The sequence below is a fragment of the Halichoerus grypus genome, chromosome 3, assembly GCF_964656455.1.
Source record: "Halichoerus grypus chromosome 3, mHalGry1.hap1.1, whole genome shotgun sequence".
Lineage (NCBI taxonomy): Eukaryota > Metazoa > Chordata > Mammalia > Carnivora > Phocidae > Halichoerus > Halichoerus grypus.
In genome coordinates this window covers 186,177,163-186,200,307 of record NC_135714.1, presented here as the reverse complement: position 1 = coordinate 186,200,307, position 23,145 = coordinate 186,177,163, and the positions used below count along the sequence as shown (strand labels likewise).

Sequence of the window (23,145 nt, the reverse complement as noted above, 5' to 3'; positions counted from 1 at the left end):
TACTGAATATTTGTCATTATATTGATAGCTCAGTTGCCAACACTGAGGTCAGTTTTCCACTCACCCCCAAAAATGCTGTTACTTCTGTGGCTCCCTCTTAAAGAAGGATACCAGCATCCACCCGTTACCCAAGCTAGAAACCCTGGAGTTATCTTTGATGTCTCCCTCCTTCTCTCACTATATTTAATTTATCACCATAGCCTGTTGATATCTTCTAGAAATGTCTTGATTTTGTCCATTTTGTATTATACCCACTGCCCTTCTTTGGCGTAGATCTTAATCTTTTTTCATGTGTAGTATAAGAATTTTCTAACTGGTCCCCTGCCTTCAGCCATGCCTCCTATTAATCTGATTATTTCTAAAATTTAAACAGATTTAAAACTGTTCAGTGATTCTCCACTGCTGTTGGAAAAACATCCAAGTTTTCTAGAATGTAAGGAATTCTATCTAAGCAATCTGTAGTTACCAAATGAGCCATCGTTTTCTCTTTCTTTCTTTGCCTTCAAGTCATGGACATGCTACTTCCTCTGCCTGTCAGAAACTAAAACAAATTGGCCTAATCATCTGCCCTCATTTAGGATTTCATTCAGATGTCACCTCTTTGGGGAAGATTTTTCTGATCTCCCCAAAGTTAAGCTGTACGTCCCTTCTATTACACCACATACTACCATAGTATCTTAAAAGGGGAATATTGCCTTTAATATGCAATATGCAATTTCTCCAAGTTCCCATATGCCAGAATATCCCACAAATATCTCTGCCTCAGTTTTCCCCTCCTCTAGTCAAAGAAGGTGAGACATCTTTCCTTCCTTCAGTTTAAAGCTAATTCTTCACCTTACACTCTGGATTCCATCCTCTCGTGCTTCTTGCCACTCAGATCCACCAATGTTCCTTTACCTCATAAATTCACACCGAGGGAGAAATACCAGAACTTGTGCTCTGCTGGCTCCTTCTCTCAAGGATGTGCTCTCTTAAAGTCTCTTCCTTCCTTAAACCCTCCCCTTTTACCTTGCTCATGAATTACACCTCTCCTTTTCTTCCTGTCTTGCAAGAGTAGATAATATTCTTTGCATCATTTCCTCACCTGATTTTACTCCTCAAGCCACTATTGGAACTCTGTAGGTTTGTTTTCCAGTTTCACCAGAAACTTCCTAGTGGCCAAATGCAATGTACCTCGTTCATCCCTTTTCTGCTCCGTCTGTCTACTGTATTTGACACTTGGTCAGTCTTAACATTTTTCATATTCTTTCCTCCTTCAGAATCTATAAAACCCTAATGTCTTGATTTTTTTTCCCTACGTCTCAGCTCATTCTTTCATGGCTTCATTTTCAGGCTTCTCTTCCAACTGACCTTTAAGAGTCAGTGTTCCAGATTGTCCCATTATTGACCCTCTTCTCGGTCCCTTCTCTCTCACAATGTGATCTCATCCAAGCCACTTCCCGCTTGTGGCTTCCATAGCCTACACCTCTTTCCTGAATTCCAAAACATATATCCATTTTCTTTCTCGAAGTCATAGACTTTGGATGACCCCCAACATCATCAATTCAACTTCTGTACTACTGAATTCATTATTATCCCTTGTCACTCCACAACCGATCTTCCTACATTTTCTGTTTCAGTGAGCTTGACATGCTCAGACACAGAAACCTGACATTGATTTTGGCTTGTGCTTCCCTTTCATGATCCTTTCACTTTCCTCCCAAATCAAATCCACTTTTCCAACTTTCTCAATATTCTTCAAATATCCCTCTGCATTCTCATTGCCACCACTTTGCCCAGGCCCTCTTAATTTTTGAGAAATGTTGCAATATATGAAGACCTTCACTCCTGCTTCCAGCTTCATTATTTCTAATCAATGCTTCACTCTTCTGTTGTGGCAGTTTTTCTAGGCCATCAGTCGAATGAGGTCATATTCTTTCAGTGCACTACAACGTGTTAAGGATAAAAGCCAGCATGCAAGGCCATTTATGATCTAGTCTGACTACGCACGTCTCAGAATTCACATTCCTCCACACTCCCCCATTCCTCACTCTTCAACATAGCTCCCCGCCTCCCCCAAAATTCAGTGTCACATCACACCAAACTTCTTACTGGCCCCTGAGGAGATCATGTTCTTTGTTCACATATTTTGCTTATGCAGTTTCCTCTGGTTGGTCTGTCCTTCCACCTTTTTTATCTGCCAAAGTAGAGCTTCAGCTCCATATTTACCTTTTCCAAGTCACTTCACTGACTCCTGCAAGATGTGTTAGGTGACATCCCATGTTATTTTATAGTACTCTGTGCACATTTCTGACATAAAATTTATAATATATTTTATTCTAATTTCCTATCCCCCAATAGACTAGAAATTTCTTGAAACCAGAGGCTTTGCTTTTCAATTCAGTATTCACATCACATGCAATGTTAGCCACATAATAGGTACTCATAAATGCTTATTGAATGAAAGCAGATTTGTTCAAACCAGCAAATCTATTTAACTATCCATGCTGTGTAGAATATGGGAAAGGAACAAAGATACTAATGTTGTATTTAAATCATTTGTCCCTTTTCTATGGAGAAATCCAAAAATAATATAAGAAAAGTGCCACTAGTATTTCTGTGGTCATTTATATTTTCAGTAATCTTGCACAGGCCATTTAGAGTTTAAAATGTAACCTTGCTATGATCAATAGGGGTTTTAGAGGGAACAGGCCTAAAAACACACAGCATAAAAGATATAGCATTATCTTAATCCTATTTCTTTCTCATTTCTTATGGACACATTGATTCATTCATTATTTATTCATTATTGAGCACTCACTGTGGGCCAGACATCCTGGTAAACACCGGGGTCGCCAGGATGAGTAAGACTTGGCCTCTGACATAAAGCAGCTCGTAGTAGTGGAGAATGCACTTTCAAACTAAGTATTTTTTTTTAACTATGAATTAATAGAAACATATTCTCATTTTTATGAAAGTGCAGAGGAGGGAAGAGTCAATGGGATGAGCAAGACCAAGCAGCAATTAATTGTTCAGGATGTTGCCATGTGGGAAATGATATTTGAGTACCGGAATGAGGTTGCCCGAAACATCACTCCATTTACTTTCCCCAAACCACATCCCTTCATTTCTCCTACTTACTGTTACACCCCCATGAGCATCTCTTATCCACACCTTGTCTCTAATTCACTCTTGTAATCATGTTTATATACCTGAAATTTTGTTAATTTTGTGTTTCCTTAATTAGATCTTAAAACATCCTAAATACAGGATCATATTTTCATAATCCTAATACTAAATTATGTCCCTGTGGGTGCTTAATATATACTTATTAATGCATTGGCTTAATGTTCCTAGCATCATTAAACTGGAGGAATCAGTTTCTATGTTTGATAATTTTCACTTTTTTATTAATTTATGAAATGGTAAATTACATTGTTTCAAATATTCTCTAATTCATTTTCTTTTTTTGATACACAATTACTCACTATAAATTATTTATCTCTTCCTCATAATTTCAGTCATTTAAGGTTACAGCGTATAAATAGTATCACCAAACATAGCTTCCTAATTTGTTTCACATGTCAAGGTAGTAGGAAATTGCATAAAGTTTTCTTAAACCCCAACAGAACGTCTATATAGAAGAGACTGTTCTGTTAGAAAGCCCCTTATTTTGCTATTCCCCATAGTTTAGTAGGGATGTTGAATAAGCCAAAAGAGGATACTGTATAGCAGAATACTATCTAGAAACTGGGTAATTAGATCAGAAACACCCAGTCCAGACTCTTCTACTTGCTTCCACGTGAGCTTGAGAAAGTTATACAAATTTTCAGAGTCTCAGTTTTCTCATCTGTAAAGTAAGATAAATATGAGAATCAATAAACTAATGAGAGTACAGTATTTAGCAAAGTTTCTGGGCAGACACATATAAATGGCTCAGTTGCTACTATTATTGGTGTTACTTACGAGCTAAGACTTTAATACGGCATGGAAATTGTTGTGAAGGAAAATATGAGATTAAAGAGGTTGAATATCTAGCAGAACATATACTGCTTGCTTCATCATAAAATAACACCTTCACAATCATGGCAAGATTATTTTCACTCTGCAGAAGAAATAGAAAACTTTTGTTGCAAAATTGGTTGTACAACTTTACAGAAGAAACTACTGTTACCTAGACCAAGTGAAACTGTTCTGAAATGTTTTGTTCATTTTTGCCAATTTCTCTTCTAATGAAAGTGCAGTCCAATATATACATTTGTATATATATGTTATATATCACATTAAAGTCAGTAGAACGTCAGGGAATAGATAGTCAAATTGCCACACCATTACTTCTGAAGGAATAACTCCAGTTGCAAAATAAGAATTATTTTGACAAACTAAGTAATATGACAGATTACAAAAAATAGATTTAGGGGCTCCTGGGTGGCTCAGTAGGTTAAGCATCTGCCTTCAGCTCAGGTCATGATCCCAGAGTCCCAGGATGGAGCCCCGCATCAGGCTCCCTGCTGAGCAGGGATCTGCTTCTTCCTCTCTCTGTGTGTGCTCTCTCTCTAGTGAATAAATAAAATATTTTAAAAATAGATTTAAAGAGGAAACTTTGCAAAGATAATTTTTCTATATGAAGTCAAACTATCAAGTCACAAGTCACACAACAACCTGTAATTGAATCTTCTACCCCACTTTGACAGCATACCATTTGACACAAATCAGACTGAAAAACAAAACAAAAAAAAGGCACATGTCAACAGAGCAGCTCAATAATTTTAAAATGTTTATGGTAATAATACCTTTATGGATTCTATCATTTTATTAGCAAGAGGGAAATAGAAAAAATCAATTTTAATTTCTTTTAAAAATCACTTTTTGTATCAGAATAAATCCCAGTTCCATGGCTATCTGTTTGGAGAGCTCATTAGAAATGAAATGTAAAAAAAAAACAAAAAAAGAAAAAAAAAAAGGAAGAAAGAAATGAGATGTGGATTTGCAGCCTCAGACAAAGTGATTAGGGTTCATTTTCATCTTTCTAGGGTTAAAATACGAATATATAGAGTTTCTCTTGTATGTTTTCTCTAGGGAAATTACCTTTTAAGTTCTTAAAGACCATAGTTTCTTTTCATATTTTAAACTTTAAAAAATATTTTTATAACCTTACTTAAAGTTTGCCTGACTAATTCACAAGGTCTTTAGGGATCTCTCATATCTAGATTATTCCATACCTAGACTGAGTGTACCTTCTTCTCACAGGTCATTCAAACTTTTATATAACAAAGTTTTATTTTTCTGTTAGGGTCAAATTGTTCTCAGAAGCTGACAAATTTTTTTCATATGCTTTTAAGAAAAAAATATAATTATGTAAATTTCCATTTTTTGTAAGCTATTTTAACTACGTATTAGCTAATCTTTAAATTAGTTAATGTGGAAGAAAAGGTAAGCATTTAACTTCAATAAGGAGAACTTCAATTAAATTTTCACTTTTCAGAGAGTACATTTAACTCCATGAGTATTTGAATTATTCTTGTCAAGGGTTAATGACATTCTCCGTTCTTAAGGTTTCACTAAAGAATTCCCAAATATTTTATCCCCAAAGTCCAAAATTATATTTACTAATAGTAATTAGTGATGATTGGGGTTCTAGCTTACATTTAGTGAGTATAAAAGTACAGTTCTTCTCCAGAGCCAGTACATCTTCAAATCAGTATTTATTAGGTATTTCTTCAGCATTTCTGTGAAAGAGAACTTGAGGCCTTGTGGAGGACATAGGTGGAGGAGAAGGAGGAGAAGGAGGATTAATGATAACCACACTCATCCTCTCTAGAATCCCAATCACTAGGATTTTTGTCCTCAGACTTGAATACATAATTTAGCAAAACAAAGAGAATTAACCAGGCTCACTCCTTAAAGTTTAGCAAGCATCTAATTTTATTTGAGCACTGCCCCAGGACTCCATCTGCTTCCCTACTCAAATGGTTTACCAGAGTATTCCTTCTCACTATATATGTAGTGCTCTAACTAAAATCCTGGCAAACACACTTTTTCCTGTCTCAAGTTTCCATTGATGTTATATTCCATCAACAATGCTTTAGTGACACTTACAAAATGGTACCATGAGAAACTACTCAGCTGGGGCACCCCTTCATCCACTCTCGCTAAATTAACTGTTGACTTCCTGGAAACTTTACTCTGGCCACCCCAACACCACATTCTCCTTGTCTGGCAGTCTGTTTTAGGCTCCCCCAACTAATTCCTATTCCCAATTTCTACATGTATTATTAAATTTATCTATATCTACTTCTAAAATTTAGGCACATTGTCCTAGGTAGATGGTCCCCAGAGATCTGAGTTCTACTCTCTGCTTTCTCTCCCCTTTAGTAAAGTTCATCCACATTTATTTCCTTGTTTGTTATCAGCCTTTCCTTTGGGTTCTTAAGCTACAGATCTAGCATCCATTTCTCCGCTGGAGTTGTTTAACACTTGCATTCTCAGGAATGCCTCAAGTGGAATACGTCAGAATAAATAAATTCATAAATTTTCTTCCCAAACCTGCTTCTTGTCCCCCTGTGTTGCTGTAAATGGTGCCGACATCTACAACAGACTCAGCCCAGGGCCAGTCTCATACCTCTTTTGCTCTGGCACCTTCTTCATCCGACTCATGCCTAAATTATTTCCTCTGTCTCATTTCCTCTGCCACTCGTCTAGTTCATTATTTCTTACGTAAAGCCACTGTTGTCTGACTGTCTTCCTCCTTTTACTCTCTTCCCTCCTTAATGCCTTCTAAACTGCAGACCAAACAGTCTCCCCAAAGTACGGCTCTTCTAGTGACTCCCTATTATCTACTAATTAAATTCTAAATATCATATTCTTTATATCTAACACTTCTTCGGTGTGCTTTTACCTTTATTTACCACAACTGCTCAAGACGTAACCTTGGATTGTGCTCAGCGAGACATTCCCAGGATACACACTGCTCTTCTCCTCCCACAGATGTCCTTTCGTTCATGCCAAACCCTGTAGCAGGAATGCCTTTCCCCAGAGGTGATGCCCTATTGTCCTTGAAGCACTCTTTGATTATCCTCTCCACCTAGCCTCACCACAACCACTCAGTTATTCTACAGACCTGACCATATTGGTTTTCTTCATAGTTCTCGACATTTTGAAATTCTTTGTGAGTGTTCATTTGTTTATTCTCCAGCCTGTAACATCCAGGGTCATGAACGAAGGTTTTTGTTGTTGTTGTTCATTTGTTGGTTCTTTAATCACCATGTATTTCCAGGATGAAGAAAGCTTGAAAAAGATGAAAATATGTATTGCAATTCTTCTTTGCACTAGGCATTGTCTTTTGTGCAGTGAGATATTCTATCTCCACTGTTTGGACTCTCAAACCATTTTTAATACAATACTTTAATGATAATTACACTAATGTTGATAAATTTTCATCCAGAAGTCATTTTCTGGAAATAAGCTCCATTGTGCCAATTTATTAATTGATGAAAATTTCTCAGGCTATTTTCCTTCTTATTATCTTGCTAAAATTATTATTTATTTTTTAAATTTTTATTTTTTATTTGAGGGGAGTTGAAACACATTGTTACATTAGCTTCTGGTGTACAACATAGTAATTCAACAACTCTATATGTTTTTTTTGTTTGTTTGTTTTTTTTTTATTTTTTTTTAAAGATTTTGTTTATTTATTTGACAGAGAGAGATACACAGCGCGAGAGAGAACACAAGCAGGGGGAGTGGGAGAGGGAGAAGCAGGCTTCCCGCAGAGCAGGGAGCCCGATGCGGGGCTCGATCCCAGGACTCCGGGATCATGACCTGAGCCGAAGGCAGACGCTTAACGACTGAGCCACCCAGGCGCCACCCAACAACTCTATATGTTAAACTATACTTACCACAAAGTGTTGCTGTCACCATTCAATGCTGTTACAGTATCATTGACTATATTCCCTATGCTCTACCTTTTATTCCCATGACTTATTCATTTCATAACTGGAAGCCTATATCTCCACTCCCTTTCACCCATTTTGGCCATCCCTCTAGTCCCTCCTGGTAATGTTTATTCATTTATTTTATTTTTTTAGATCCTACACATAAGTGAAATCATATGGCATTTGTCTTTCTCTGACTGGCTTATGTCACTTAGCATTATATTCTCTATCTAGATCCATCCAGGTTGTTGCAAATGGCACAATCTCATCCTTTTTCATTGCTGCATAATATTCCATGATATCTATATTCCATATATATAATATTATTTTTTGTCCATATCAAATTTTAAAGAATTATAGTTTTTGCTGTTATACATTTTTTGTGCGTGGCCATTTTCTCCTATTCAGTCTAAACCTTCTAGGTCATATTTGACAATTTAAATGTCTAGATTATTTGCTTCCTCTATTTTTTATCAATTATAGTTTTGGCTATTTTCAGTTTAATTTTTTTTGTTGATTATACTACTAATGATATTTATTATGAATTGGAAATAACAGAAAATTTTATTTATTCATTCGGTACTACATGAGAAAACTGTGGAGAATTTGGTGAGAGAGAAAGAAGAAGAAGAAAAGAATTTTGGGACATTGACAAACCTACTCACAGGGAGGGACTCATCATCTATATAGAAAAAGAGAGACAATCTGTGACATTTCTGGTTACTTTGAACTCTCACAGAACACTCCTCAACTCAAAAAGACCATAGTGCTTGATTTGAGCTCCCTGCTCTGTGTGTGTGTGTGTGTTTGTGTGATAGCCCAGAAAACACCTCCAGCTAAAAGTCAGTGCAATTGTGGAGATGGCCTCACTTGTTTACTTTCTCTTAGGGAATCACAATCCTACATTGCATATTTCCCAGTGTTTGAAACATTGATTATATATATATTTCACTCTTTGTAACTCTTTACAATGGAGGACTAGTTTGAAACTGGTTTCTGTAACATGGTTAAAAGCAGAAGTCATTTCCTATTTGTTTGGGGCCTATCTTTTGTGTTGGAGCTGGACTCAAGAATGAGTCTCAGAAGAGCTCACTAGGGCTCCGTGTCCACAGGAAGTTTGGTGGAATGAATAGTGGATTTCACTGTCACTCACATGGCTGAGGCCCAGCTAAGTGGAGCAGCTCAGTCTATTTACAGAAAATTATTGACTCTTTAGGATGTGAAGATTGCTGCCTACCTCTCACTTTTGGGGGAGAACATTAAAGGGAGGGTGCTGAGGGGCTCTATTCAATATGCTTTCTTTCATTTAATACCTGATTTTCAGTCCATTGTCCCTACTTCACCCTGTGCCTGGTGTCCCGGAGTTGAGTCTCTCTGTTTCTATTTCTCCAGTAAATAGCCCCCACAGCTCCTACTGCTGAGCAGGAATCATCTGGCTACTTTGGGGTAGAGGAGATGTCTTGTTGACTCTACCCTCATAACATATCTAGAAACTAATGATATTCCAACATTTCCATTGCTATCACTCCAGTCCTAGCCACCTGTGATGGTTAATGTTATGTGTCAACTTGGTTGGGTTACGGTGCCCAGTTCTTTGGACAAACAAAAGTGTAGATGTTGCTGTGAAGGTATTGTTTAGATGTGGTTAACATTTAAATCAGTTAGCTTTGAGTAAAGCAAATTACTGTCTATAATATGCGTGGGCTTCATCCAGTCAGGTGAACACCTTAAGAGCAAAGACTGAGGTTTCCCAGAAAAGCAACAATTCTGCCTCAAGATTGTAATGGAGAAACCTTGCCTGAGTATCCAGCTGGCATGGCTTGCCCTGCGAAGTTTGGACTCAAGACTGTATCATCAACTCTTATCTAAATTTCCAGCCTGCCAACTTGACCTATGGATTTTGGACTTCCCAGCCACTACACTCATGTCAGTCAATTCCTTAAATAAATCTTCCCTTGGAACACATGGTGGCTCAGTCAGTTAAGCATCTGCCTTCAGCTCAGGTCATGATCCCAGGGTCCTGGGATCAAGCCCCATGTTGGGCTCACTGTTCACCTGGCTCCTGCTCAGCCTGTTTCTCCCTCTCCCCCCTTCTCTTGCTCTCTCTCTCACTATTTTTCTCTCTCTCAAATAAATAAATAAAATCTTAAAAAAAAAATCTTCCCTTGCCCTCCATCTTCTCTCCTGGTCTCTCTCTTCCCCTCTCTGTTTATATATGTATATGTATATGGTATATATATATGTGTATGTATACACATTTATGTGTATGTATGTACTATTGGTTCTGCATCTCTGGAAAACTCTAATACACCACCATCATTTCTCACCTGGATTCATCGACCACCTCAAACCTGATCTCCCTTTTCCCCAATTCCATCCCTTACAGCCTATTGACTAGATAGCAACTAGAGTCTTTTTCAAACTCAAGTTTTTACCTATTGTAAATAGAATAAAATCTAAACTCCTGACCACGGGCAAGGACTCTAGCCCCTGTCAACTGTCCAACCTCACCTCTCATCATTCTAACTTCTGCTCAATCTGCTCCAGCTATCCTTGCTTCCATCCATATCTCTGCCACAGGAGATTTTCACATGTTTCTATTGCTTGAAGTGTTCTTTATCCAGTTCTTTACCTGCTCATAAATCTCTGCTCTAAAATTATCTCCTCAAGTGGTTGTGCCTAGTTGACCCATTCACTAATCACCCTCCTTTTCCTCCTACCATTAACCATCATTCCTATCCCTTTATTCTACTTTCTTTTTCTTCATGGCACTTAACACAACCTGAACTTACATCACTTAATTTTTTATCTCCTTTTTTCTTTCTGTCTCCCTAACTAAAATGGAAGCTTCAAGAGGGCAGGAAAGATATCGGTCTTATTCCCTGTTTATCCTCAATGCCTAGAGAATACTTACTATGTGGTGATGACTCAATCAATATTCATTTAGATGAGTGAATGAATAGTCTTTGTCTGACATTTTGTAGCACACTGCTTTGATAATATAATCATAGAATTACTTTATCATCATTAGGCTGAATATAACAAATTAAAGACAGCCTCCATTTGAAGCATGTGTGCATTATACAGAATTTGAATAGTTTAACATAAAATTACATAAGAAAATTACAAAAGGAAACCCACCGATTATTCAGTTATATCTCACATTCTAGAAATCTGCGGGCTTCAATGGTTTGACAAGTTGTTTGACATCACATAGTCATAAGTACTTCATAAACCCACCAAGACATTTTCCCTCATTACATTTTCATCTCTCAGAAAGGGATAGATTTCCATGTTTAAGTGACACTGAACCCAGTTCTCCATAAATCAAGCCTTAAATCAAGCCTCTTATTTAATTAAACAATTTGGCCAGTCCTATCTAAATTGGCTGTCTATTATCCAAATTGTCAGTCAAGTTATTCCGAAGGCAGAATGTTTAGTAGTGAGAGGATGGGACTAGTAATCAAAATACAGACTCTGGTCTACACATTACCCCAGTAAGCCTTGCACAACTAGGCCCCACAGAGTGGAGAATGATAATCATAACCATGTGAGCCGTTGAGAAGTGTGGGTGAACACGCATTAGTGTGTGTGTGTGTACACGTGTGCTAGGATGTGTATGTGTATGAGAGCGAGAGAGAGAAAATCAAGTAAGATAAAACAGATGGAAGTACTTTGACACCTGGCACTTAAAGTATCAAAGTAAATTATTATTACTGAATAACAACAGCTGACATTATGAGCACTTCTTATGTTCTAGGCACTTCTCTAGGTGTTTACATTCAGTATCCCAAATAATCCCATAGAAGCCACATAGGTATGGTTATCTTCCTCAGTATATGTGTGAGTAAACTGAGGCATACAGAGGGTAATTAGCCCAAAGAAACCCATCTAAAAAGTGGATGTCAGACTTCAGACTGAGGCATTCTGCCTCCTTCCAGAGTCTTGGGTTCTAGCCACATATTATATTGCTGCACAGATATACTTATAGAAAACACTTTGGAGAAATTTTCCTTTTCAGTTTTCTAGCAACATTCTAAGAATGTGAGATGCGGCAAGGTGGCTGACTCATGGTAGGGGCCCTTAAATATTAATGCCTTTCCTTCTTTCCAGTATAGGATCCTGCCTCCTCGTTTGAACTTGTTCCTCAATAGACATGCGGTTCCTTCCCACAGGCATTTTTGGTCCCAGTAGGTCATCCTGCTGAGTTGAGTTTTATAATAAGATTGAATTGACCTATATTTCGTCTGGAATAGTGGGTAATACTGAGAATAAATATCAGTGTTTTGTAATCATTCTAATAACCAGGAACTGTGCTAAGCAATTGCCACACATTAACACATGACAAAAAGGCTCAAAATTACTTTGTTAAACATTTTTTCATAAGCTTTTCAGAATTATTTTGATAAATGTTCTAACACTTTTGTCCAAATCGTGGGTAGACGGTCATGGGACCAGGACTTGGCAAGGCGAACAGAAATCTCCATCGTTCTGCTGTCCTCCCTCTCCTCACCAAGAGCCTACATGATAAGCAAAAATGAGGCTTATCCTCAATTCTCATGAAAAATACAAGTTTTCACTTCTTCCTTGTGAATAAAACTAAGTATTTATTTATGTCTCCCTAACCTACAGCTGAGGAAATGATTGACCTGGTGCTTGTTCCTATTTAGCCAAAAATCCCTTTGATCCCCACAGACATATTTATTCCCATGAAGAAGAAAAAAGAATGTGATCTTTCCTGGGGTGGGGATGGGGAGAGGGGGAGTTGGGGAGCAGGGTTTGATCTTGTTGAATATAAGTAACCTTCTTCAAATTAGTTCTTTTCTCAAAAACACTCAACAATGATTTTATGCTTCCCATTTCCTCCTTTTTGTCTATGAAATTGATTATTTCCACATTAAAAGATTGTCTTCAGGGGAAGTATTTTTTTTTTAAAGAGTTTATTTTAGGGTGGGGAGGAGCAGAGGGAGAGGGACAAGAAGACTGTGCACTGAGCGCGGAGCCCGACATAGGCTCAGTCCCACCACCCTGAGATCCTGACCTGAGCTGAAATCAAGAGTGGGATGCTTAACCGACTGAGCCACCCAGGCGCTCTGAGGGGAAGTATTTTTTACAACATACCATGATCCTATACCTGCCCAGAGCAGGATACCATCATAAGTCATTAACAGTCCATATGACTTCTGAATAAATAAAAGCTACAAAACCCTGGTTATGTATAATCTCAGGAAATAATGTTTACAAACCTACTAAAACAAATGTAAACAGTAAATGTGGCATGAGGGTGATCAAAGGATGTACAGAGACAACCACTTACGGTTGGTCTGCCCCCTACGAGCCCGCACCAGCCAGCCCCTGGAATCAGGCCATTTTTTATGCTCAAAAAAAAAAAAAACAGGGAGAATAAGGTATGACCTTGCAGAAAGCCCCATGACAGTCTACTATATGTACAGTGATTTTGTGCCTAAATACATCTGGAAGGGATTTGGGACTCTGATTGTGGAATTTGATATTAAGCTCTTTGAGGCAAGAATCTGGTTCCTACGTAAGTTACAATTGCCCACGGTGCCCCTCAGTGGATCTTTACCTGGGGTGCTCTATCGGCAGTCACTGGTGATGGCTTGCCACAAAATCATAACCAGCATTTTCTTTAAATCATGGATTCAAAAGGACAGCCAGAACTCTAGCAGTTTGTTCACCACTAATGAGAAGTTGAGAGAGAATAGATGAGTTTTGAACCAAATCCCTCCCTACGAAGTCCCTTAGGAGTACACAGGTGGGTGTGAGCCCTTGGAAACACTGAAGTCTCCCGTTTGTCACAAACATGGAATTAACCTTCATCTTTGATATAGTGACCAAATATAAGTCCTATAAAATAGCATCTTGACCTGAAATGACACTGCAGGGCAGGTCAATGCCCCTATCATATATCCCGTTAACAGAAAAATAGGAAATATGAGGTTCTCATTGTTTTTCCCCACACTTGAATGACTTTCTCCTTTCATGAAAATAATACACTGCATTTCTCTTTTGAATTGTCTATTCTTTTAATTAGAGAACTGGGGAGATTTCTCTCTTGTTAAATCTTCCCATCCCTGTGAAACTGTAATGACTAGTGTCAAGCTGTCAGCTCGGAAAAGGTCTTTGCAGCTGCCTGTCTCACGTGGGTGGTTCTTCCCCCGCCAAAGCCAAATCCTTTTTTATTTTTGCTCTTAAGTGAGCAAATTAGGATGAGGTAAAATGAATAAATCTTCATTACATTCTGGAAAACAGAATTGTAAACTGCTTACTTAAGCTCTACCAGGCAAATTAAACGAACAGGAAGTCCTTATTACACCAGAAGGTTGGATGACTTTTTAACCATTGGGAAGAGTCACTGAGAGTGTAAATACTCTAATTTTCACACCTGGCCCAAATATGTCAGGAGTGATCTACCTTTTGCATTTGAAACATCACTCCGTCTTATTGTAGAGTGGAGTAGGCTGTATTTGAAGTCAAGTTCTTAAATAAAAACTTTTTAGACTGCTTAAAATTCTGCTTTCTCACGATACATATAAGGTTGCACTCCTTTCTATCAACTTTTCTCTTCACCCACGCTTCTCTACTCAGGATATATTCAGGAAAATAGGCTCATTTTCCTAAGGGCATTTTTTATTCCAAGTTTTAAACTCATAAATATGAGGTCTGGCAACTTTTTTTTTTTTTTTTTTGCCACACCTGGTGGTCCAAAAGCAATTATAGGCTACAGAAAATAATGTTCTAAGGTAGCCATGGGCATGTTGCATCATCTTGCCCCACATGAGTTCAGCACATCTTCAATCATTTATAGCTCTTGAATATTAGGATAAAAGTATGCATGTATGCAGGCTGTAATTAAACAAGTTATTTTCCAAGCTCTCCCTAGGCCAGTGTGGGTATATTCAGCAAAATTTGGGTTGCCAGCCCTTCTTCAGTAAATCTGTGTCTTTATAGTCAGTGTGGGCCGTGAGATTCACCCATATTCTCCCTGTGTGCATCTAAATACACTCAGTTAAGAAGAAAATTCTGTTGAATTCAAATTAATATAGTGTATTTTATTCCATGGGATTTTTTTACATATGAGTTTATGTAAATTAAAAAGAAATACATGAAATTAATTCTGTGGTTCTTCAAAATAAAAATTTACCTACGTTTTGTATGAATTTTTATTTTTTATTTTAAGGTTTTCCCTCATGGGCATCATCATAGGCCATTTTAACGCATGTATTATACTTGAGAAAACATGTATTCGGAGGATAATGCTAGTTCAAGTTTTAGCAGCACATTAACTTTTAGAAATTATAGAGAAAGCCTAGTGATAACCCCCACTATCAAAAGACATACTTAGTAATTGTTATTAGTTTTGTATGGATTACTAGAGACAGAATCTAGCTCTTCAAATTGTTAAATGCTGCCATAGTATTATGGAAGAAATAAAACATTTAATGCCATTCATTTCCTATTACTGTTTCTTAAGATCCAGAAATATTTCTATGTCCCAATACTCTTCACCCTAAGATACACAGAATACATTCTTTCTCAAAAAGTAACTCAACAGCCTATGATGTTTTTCGACATGTGGGAATCATGGATATTGTAATATGTAGAAAACCATCAAACTTAAAAATCTTTTATATTCAGTCCACATATAACCAATGCAAACTTACCTTAAATGTTACAGCTCAGTGATCTGGGCACATCCTTCTCTCTCTCTCTTTTTTCCCTTTACTAAGCTCCAAGACTGCAGTGAGAGGAGCAGTGGATCCCGTGAGCACAGAGACCAGGCTCCTCCCCATGTTGGCAAGAGCATTCAGGCGCCACCACTTTCTCCAGACCTCCCCTTGACTCCCATTTCACAACCCCTTCCCTTGTTGCAAGCACCCACCCTGCAAGTCCGGGTGCTAAGGCTCCAGTCCCAAGCAACACTTCTGCAAGAGGTATTGGCCAAAACCAAGCTGTTGTTTTTTGGGGGTTGGGGTGTTTGTGTATGTGTGTGTGTGTGTGTGTGTGTGTGTCTTGTTTTGTTTTGTTTGGGTCCAGTGAAGTTTCTCTTAGCCATCTTCTGTCTTATTCAATTCACAAATACAGTAGTTGTTACATCCATACATTTTAGCAAGAGAGATAAATAATAAACAATAAATAAAAGTAAGTTACATAACATTTTAGAAGGTAAATGTGCTATAGAAAACAAAGAAAAAGAAGGACCAATTAAGGGGGATCCAGACTTCAGGGTGGGGAGGTTACAGTTTTCAATAGGGTGGTGAGGGAAAGCATTAATAACAAGTGACATTTAGGCAAAGACTTCTTTTCAATTAGAATTCATCAAAGTGAGGCTGATTCTAAAGTACGATAAATACCCACAAGAAAACAGAATTGCTCATTCAATTAGCTGGGTAAAGCAAAATACTGAACAGTTAGCATTCTGTGAGCAGAGACCTGATTTTTTAATCTATGATAACAGGATACCATGAAACCATGACCACTACATGCATGTTATTAACTCTCAACAGGCAATCCCAGCGGACCAGTCACAACCCTCATTTCCAGGGAAGATTACTCCCTAAGAGAGAAGTTATTATGTTGGTTGTAACTTGTGAATTTGAAAATTAACTCCTTCCTTTGGTAAACACACACTTTTGAAGGACCCAAGTAGGATTTTTTTTTCTTTTTTTGGTCCACCTTCCTATCTCTGAAAACTCCTTTCTATGTATTTAAAGATACAGAATTGGCACCTTCATCTCAAACCCACCAGAGTCAATGAGGGCAACTATCACCTTCGAGAAGCTCTCCTCTGAAACCCGTTGATTCTTCAAGTTTTCTTCCAGATAAAAAATTCATATATCTTTATAAATTTCTTTTTTTTTTTAAGAAAGTATAGCCAGTCAGTAGACAAGAAAAGAAAATAAGCGGTACAATTACTGGAAATGGACAGGTCAAGTGAACCTATTAGCAAATACATTTCTACAAACGCATGCTGTTTTGGATGAGTTATTGATTTCAGCCTTAAACAATCTATGGGGAGTTTGCTTGTTTCATTTCTAATGCTAACACACTCATTTGTTAGAACCAGCATGTTACTTTTTAACAATACATTTGGAGGTGACTTTTGAACACGTGTCTACCAGATCTGTGAGTGTTGGGAACATTAACTGCAGAATTCACAAACAACTACTAACGGACTTTCTCCCTCATCAAAGGAAGAGTCTCTGGTCATACAACAAACCAATCGCAGTTAATGGCATACTGCAGTCTGAAAATACAGGGATGAGATGAAAAGAAGCTGTCTACTCATCAAACCAGTCTAAGCTGTGCTAACTTCTTTTCCAGTCCTTTACAATTCTTTTTACTCACTGACATGCCCTGGCACAAAACCTAATAAAATTATTTTGGGTTCCATTTATTTATTACCCTGATTTAGGAAATACTGCAAATCAGTACTATGATAAAGACCAGAGAGAGATTTTTCTACCTCTTGCAGTTTCCACGACCTGAAGTTTGGGAAACCATGTTCTGCTGTCTTGTCACGCTGACATGTGACATCTACTCTATGACTAAGATGGGTTGCTTCTGGCTATGGAATATAATTTAGCCTGCCACAAGTTTGCAGCTCGTATGAAAGGTGAAGTCTATTTCTTGAGGACTCTGTTCTCTTACACCAGGTAGTGACGTTTTCAGCGTTTCTTCGTGCGTTTGTGTGTGTGTGTGTGTGTGTGTGTGTACGTGCATATATACGCTTAAAACTGTTCTAGTTTTCATGGATGGGATTGGTTAGTTCTACTAAAATCGTCTTCATTTTGTCTTTTAAAACTACAGGTCGTCCTGAAATCGACATTTGCTTTCTTTGTTGAGTCTAAAGAAATTCACGGAAGTGTCCGGCTAGCATTCCAGAAACATGAATTGATCCTCTTCCAGCTAGTCGGTACGTTTAAGTAGGTTTAGCATATGTGTTAAAGAAAAATAATAGGTACACTGGACATCAAACAAACTTAATGCCTAGAATATAGGAGCCATGAAATTACCTCAAGCCGGGCAGTATTTTTCTCTTTTTACAAATGTGTTTGCTTCTTTTGCTCCTTTTTAGAATGGAGTCCACAATTGGCTGAAGAAAAGCTATGTAAATTCACAGTCTCAGTGAGCAGTATTGTTCCAAAATGGAAAGGAATAGTCTCCGAGGAGGCAAACTAAATATTGTGTGAAGAATGTATCTCTAGGGCAAATATTTCCTATTTTCAGTTTCTTACAACTCAGCTCTCTCCAAGGAAGTTTCTTAGCTTTCATTTATAATCCGAATGATATTTCTGACAGCATATCTGCCTGCTCTGACCTGCCGCTTGCCCCCGTCTCTGCTTACACAGGGTCATAGACAGCATGAGCAGACAAAAGGTTTCCCAAAATGCTGGGCATATTACTATGAACTTTCCTGCACTGTTGAGCAAGTAGAAAACATGATTTCTCACTTAGATATTTAGTGTTCTCATATCTCATTAATTTTTGAGCCTACTTTGGGGTCCTCAGTGTTGCTGCAAGGTGAGTTTTAATGCTGTGGCTTTTGTGTGGGATCGTAGACCCAGGACAATGTATATTTCAAGGGGTTACTCCCACCAACACCTTAAAGTGGTATAGTTGCGTTAGAGTTTACCCAAGCACTGTCATGAGTGTTTTTGACATGAATTATAGCCCCAGGAAGCAGGAAAGGAAGCTATTATTACCCCCATTTTAGAGTTGATAGGAGGGAGTAGGTGAGAACCTCCATCCTGGGGTGGAATCGGAATTCAAAGCTAAGCTTTCACTGCAGGGCTAGGATGCTTTCCAGTACCCAATACTCTCTGTTCTGATGACAGATACCTTGCTTGATACAAACCAAAAAGCATTAAATCATAGACTGCAATACAACTAATTTTTATAGCCAAAACGTCTCCATGTGTAAACTCAATATTTTTTTAGACCATTTTCCTGAAATTCTTACTCTGGGAAAAAGCCATGAGTATGCCGAAGGCAATGTGTGATTGCTTATTTCCAGTACCTCTTCAAAAGTGTCTTGCCCATCACTGTACCTAGTTACAGTCCCTGAAAGCTAAACTTGACAAAATTCACACAAGGCTACAAGATAAAGAATACCCTCAAGCCTATATATTAAAAATCTCTATCCAGATGCCTATAAATATTAAATCTGTATTCAGAAATCAGAATACTTATTTATTCATTAAATTTGTCTCTAAGTACTCAATAAGTCTTATTTGGTACCCTCCATATTTCTGTGTGGAAGTTTCTGGGGTATGTGAAGTATAAATACACTGAGAGCAGAGGTACAGCATCCTCTCTAGTATGGCCAGAAGAGAAACTTAACAATTGTATTCAATGGTGATTAGTTTCAAAGGTTATATATAGTTGTAAAGGTATAAGTTGGTTATTTTAAATTTCACCTGAGCTTTTCTTTTGAAGTCGATTCTTTTTCTGAGTACAGAAAGTATCATTTGCCTTCCCTGTGAATTGATGAAACCAAATGCAGTAAACTTACTTCTAAGACTTCTGAAGAGCCACGGACTGTTGTGTTTTGTACTACCCCAATGATGGATTTGGTGGGTGAAAGAAGAAATATGTGAAAACATTTCTTCTAGTTTAGGTTGCCAGAACTGGAAGCAAAATAGAGAATGTATAGTATTATTGGTGGTCCACGCAAAAAATAAATCCATTCTTCCTCATGCTCTGCCTCAAAAAACCCAAGAAAGCAACATTTATTTTTCAACCCAGAGGAATCTGTTGACTAGGAATTCTCAGGCAAGAAACAATATATGAGAGACGAGGTCACTAGCCCATTCAGAAGAAAACAAAGGTGATAAAAATTAAATAGGAATTACATTCTCATTAACGATGTGGAATCTTGATTTTTAAAAATGATTATATGGGGCGCCTGGGTGGCTCAGTTGGTTAAGCGACTGCCTTCGGCTCAGGTCATGATCCTGGAGTCCCGGGATCGAGTCCCACATCGGGCTCCCTGCTCAGCAGGGAGTCTGCTTCTCCCTCTGACCCTCCCCCCTCTCATGCTCTCTGTATCTCATTCTCTCTCTCAAATAAATAAATAAAATCTTTAAAAAATAAAAAAAATAAAAAAAAAATAAAAAAAATAAAAATGATTATATGGATTTGTTCATTCTCTTACACCTTACAATATTAAAATATAAAGCAACAAGATAGCAAATGCAAAAATAAATATCAATGAAAATTAAGAACAGCAAATAGAGAAAAACAACTGTTACGTTTCTTAAGAGTTTTTATGAAGTAACAACAAAAGAACTTCTAAGCTTAAGAAATATAACACTAACGAACCACAGTCTATCAAGCAACAATATCTGTAAAACCTCTTTTAAACCTCATCAGGGTGGACAGTAATAGAGAGAGAATTTTTAATGTGGCCTGAAGATCCTGAATAGGAGCCTTGATTGGGATATGTCAGACAGGATGTTGCTGACCAGGAAGAATATGTGTGAGTCCTGGTACATGGATGTGGTTGATATAAATTTGTGGTGATTTGTTCCACAACGATAGATATTAATACACTGCCATTTGGTAGTTATAGGCATTAGAACATTTATATCTATGTAGAAGATGATGATCCAAATGATATCCAAAAGCCTCCAGGTTCTAGTCTGTGGGAGAGAGAGCAGTCACATAGGTATTAGTTGAATGAGGTAGGGTTTTGTTTTTGTTTTTAGGAATTTCGTGAGGTTTGGGTTATAAAAAATTCTATCCCACTGCCCAGGAGACAGAGGACAACACAGACCTGGGCTGTAACATAGAAACACCTCGTCCTGCCTGTGGCCCTCTGTAGGAGGGCTGACAACACCAAAGCCGTCTTTGGTCCTGCATCTTATTGGTGCCCAGGCAATGACCTCCCTCAGGGCTCCGTGCTCCAGGCCCCTTGCAGGGTAATGTATGCCCCGTCCGGAATGCAGGAAGGCTTTTCTGATTGTCCCTCTAGCACGCAGAGGGCGCCACGTTAGCTAACTACCCTGTGGCCTCACCACCATGCCCCTTCGCTCTATAAAAGCTGTGGATTAAGGTCCTATCTTTGTGGAGAATAGCTGCTTAGCACCTGGATCATCTGTCCGCTGGATTCCCCTTTCGGTAAGTTACCCTGAATAAAACTCTGTAAATAGTACAGAGCGGCTTGCACTGTCTTTCCATCCCAAAGTGCCTTCTCCGTCTGGAGGATACTTTACCCACCCTCCTCCACCTTCTGACACCCTCCCGTCTTCTCCCCGCCATCTTGCTTTATTTCCTCTGGGATGGGGCACAAAGCTGCAAATGTCCCTCTCCCCAAGCCACCGGGGCACTGAATTCCTTGTGCGGTCCAGTTCCTCCAAACTTTGTTGCTCATCAACAGACTTTTTGGACAGAACATGTAAGTGTCAGGGGAAATGTTTCACAAGAGCAACCAAAATATCCCAACGGTACTGCTAACTTGCTGACTTCCAGAGGACATAATTTTTCTTTCTTTCTTTTTTTTTTTTTTTTCATCTCTAAACCTCCACATCCTGAATCACATTACCCGACCATAGCAGTAGCTGGAATATCTGTGGAAGTGAGGGAAGCATGCCTGAAAGATTGATGGTCACATCTTTTGCCTTTTATCGCTTCATTGATTTTAAATCAAATTGAATAGTGATCTAGACTGTGGGGTATATGTCTGAGTTTGAGGGGGAGCAGGATGAATGGGCCAAGAATATAATGATCGAGAGAGGAGAATGAGGTGCCTGGGTGAAATGATGGACAAGTAGGGCCGATCAGTATGCCAATGAACTAATTTCAGCTTCTTGCACACGCACTCACTTCACCCTTCACACCCACTCTTGCCTGTTTTACTCCCTCATAACCCCTGTGGGGCTCATGAGCCAAAATTTAAAAACCTGCTCAGTAATAGAAGCCCACATATCCTGAGTGGTTACTAGGTGTCAGTCCGTATACCACGCTCTTTACATATATTATCACATTTAATCCTCACCACAGATTGTAGCCTAATCTGACATGAAGGAACGGGGGCAGACAGCTGATAAAGAACAGCCTGAGTTCCACAGCTCCTAACATGAGAGGTACCAAACCCAGCTAGTGGGACTCCAGGGATTAAGCTCCTGACCAGTACACTACTATACTTCTTTCACATTCTGTGAAAATATTCAGATTACTCTGAAACTGGGGTCCCTCATCCTCAAAGCTGTACTTTCATTGGCTGTTCTGCTTTACAAGACTTTACTATTATTACAAGACTATTAGGCTTATAATGTTCTTCAGACATAAGCCTTAAAAATATTTCCACCAGTGAAATTATTTCATGCACTTGCACTGACAAAAATGTATATTTCTTTTTGCTTTCATTATCAGATGCAGCTTAGGATAAAACTAAAGATAAGTGTCTTTTTTTTTTTAAAGATTTTATTTATTTATCTGAGAGAGAGAATGGGAGACAGAGAGCACGAGAGGGGAAGGGTCAGAGGGAGAAGCAGACCCCCCGCTGAGCAGGGAGCCCGATGTGGGACTCGATCCCGGGACTCCAGGATCATGACCTGAGCCGAAGGCAGTTGCTTAACCAACTGAGCCACCCAGGCGCCCTAAAGATAAGTGTCTTTACAGTAAAATGAAACCACATCAAAATAACACAACTACAGAAGTTGTTATTTAATTTTCAAGAAGCAAAAATTCTCATTATTCTAAGCGACATGATTCTGGGATTGAACACAAAGGTAAAAGAAACCTAAAGCCTGTTAACTTTAATTGATGGAGCTGCCTTTTACTCATGCTTATAGCATTATTACTCACCAAAGATTCTATGGCCAAGTGAAAGATCCTGATCACCAGTGACATATTTGCTCATTTACTTATGAACTCTCTACTGATGCCAGCAACATCGGACTCCCACTGTAGAGAAAAGGAAGTTGGTAAGATAGTACCACTGGAGAAGATGTTGAAATGAGTTGAGTATATTTTTAACAGCTTCTACATCTATAACTGACTTCTTTCACCACTTCTGATCACAGATTTGTCAAAGAAACTACAACCAGAATTGATCAAAACTAATGAGTTTTAGTAATTCCCCTTGAATTAGGAGTAGAAAATGGTCTCAGAGATACAGATCTGGGAAAGCATTCCTGATTTTCAGATATAACCAAACTGTGCCATGGGATTTAATTCAGTTAAAAATTTTTCACCCAAAGTCGTC

The 23,145-nt window shown here is 38.3% G+C and overlaps 1 long non-coding RNA gene across 2 annotated transcripts; it reads right to left on the bottom strand.

Annotated features, from left to right (window-relative positions):
- Positions 1-3,367: 3,367 nt before the first annotated feature.
- Positions 3,368-15,711, bottom strand: LOC118532082 (uncharacterized). Of its 2 annotated transcripts, XR_004915549.2 has the most exons (7): positions 15,599-15,711; positions 13,501-13,614; positions 7,100-7,266; positions 5,626-5,729; positions 4,642-4,696; positions 3,946-4,084; positions 3,368-3,829 (listed from the first exon to the last, which is right to left on the bottom strand). It is a non-coding gene; the product is annotated as an uncharacterized LOC118532082 (long non-coding RNA). The 2 variants fall into 2 exon arrangements; XR_013446204.1 differs by lacking the exon at positions 13,501-13,614.
- Positions 15,712-23,145: the final 7,434 nt, after the last annotated feature.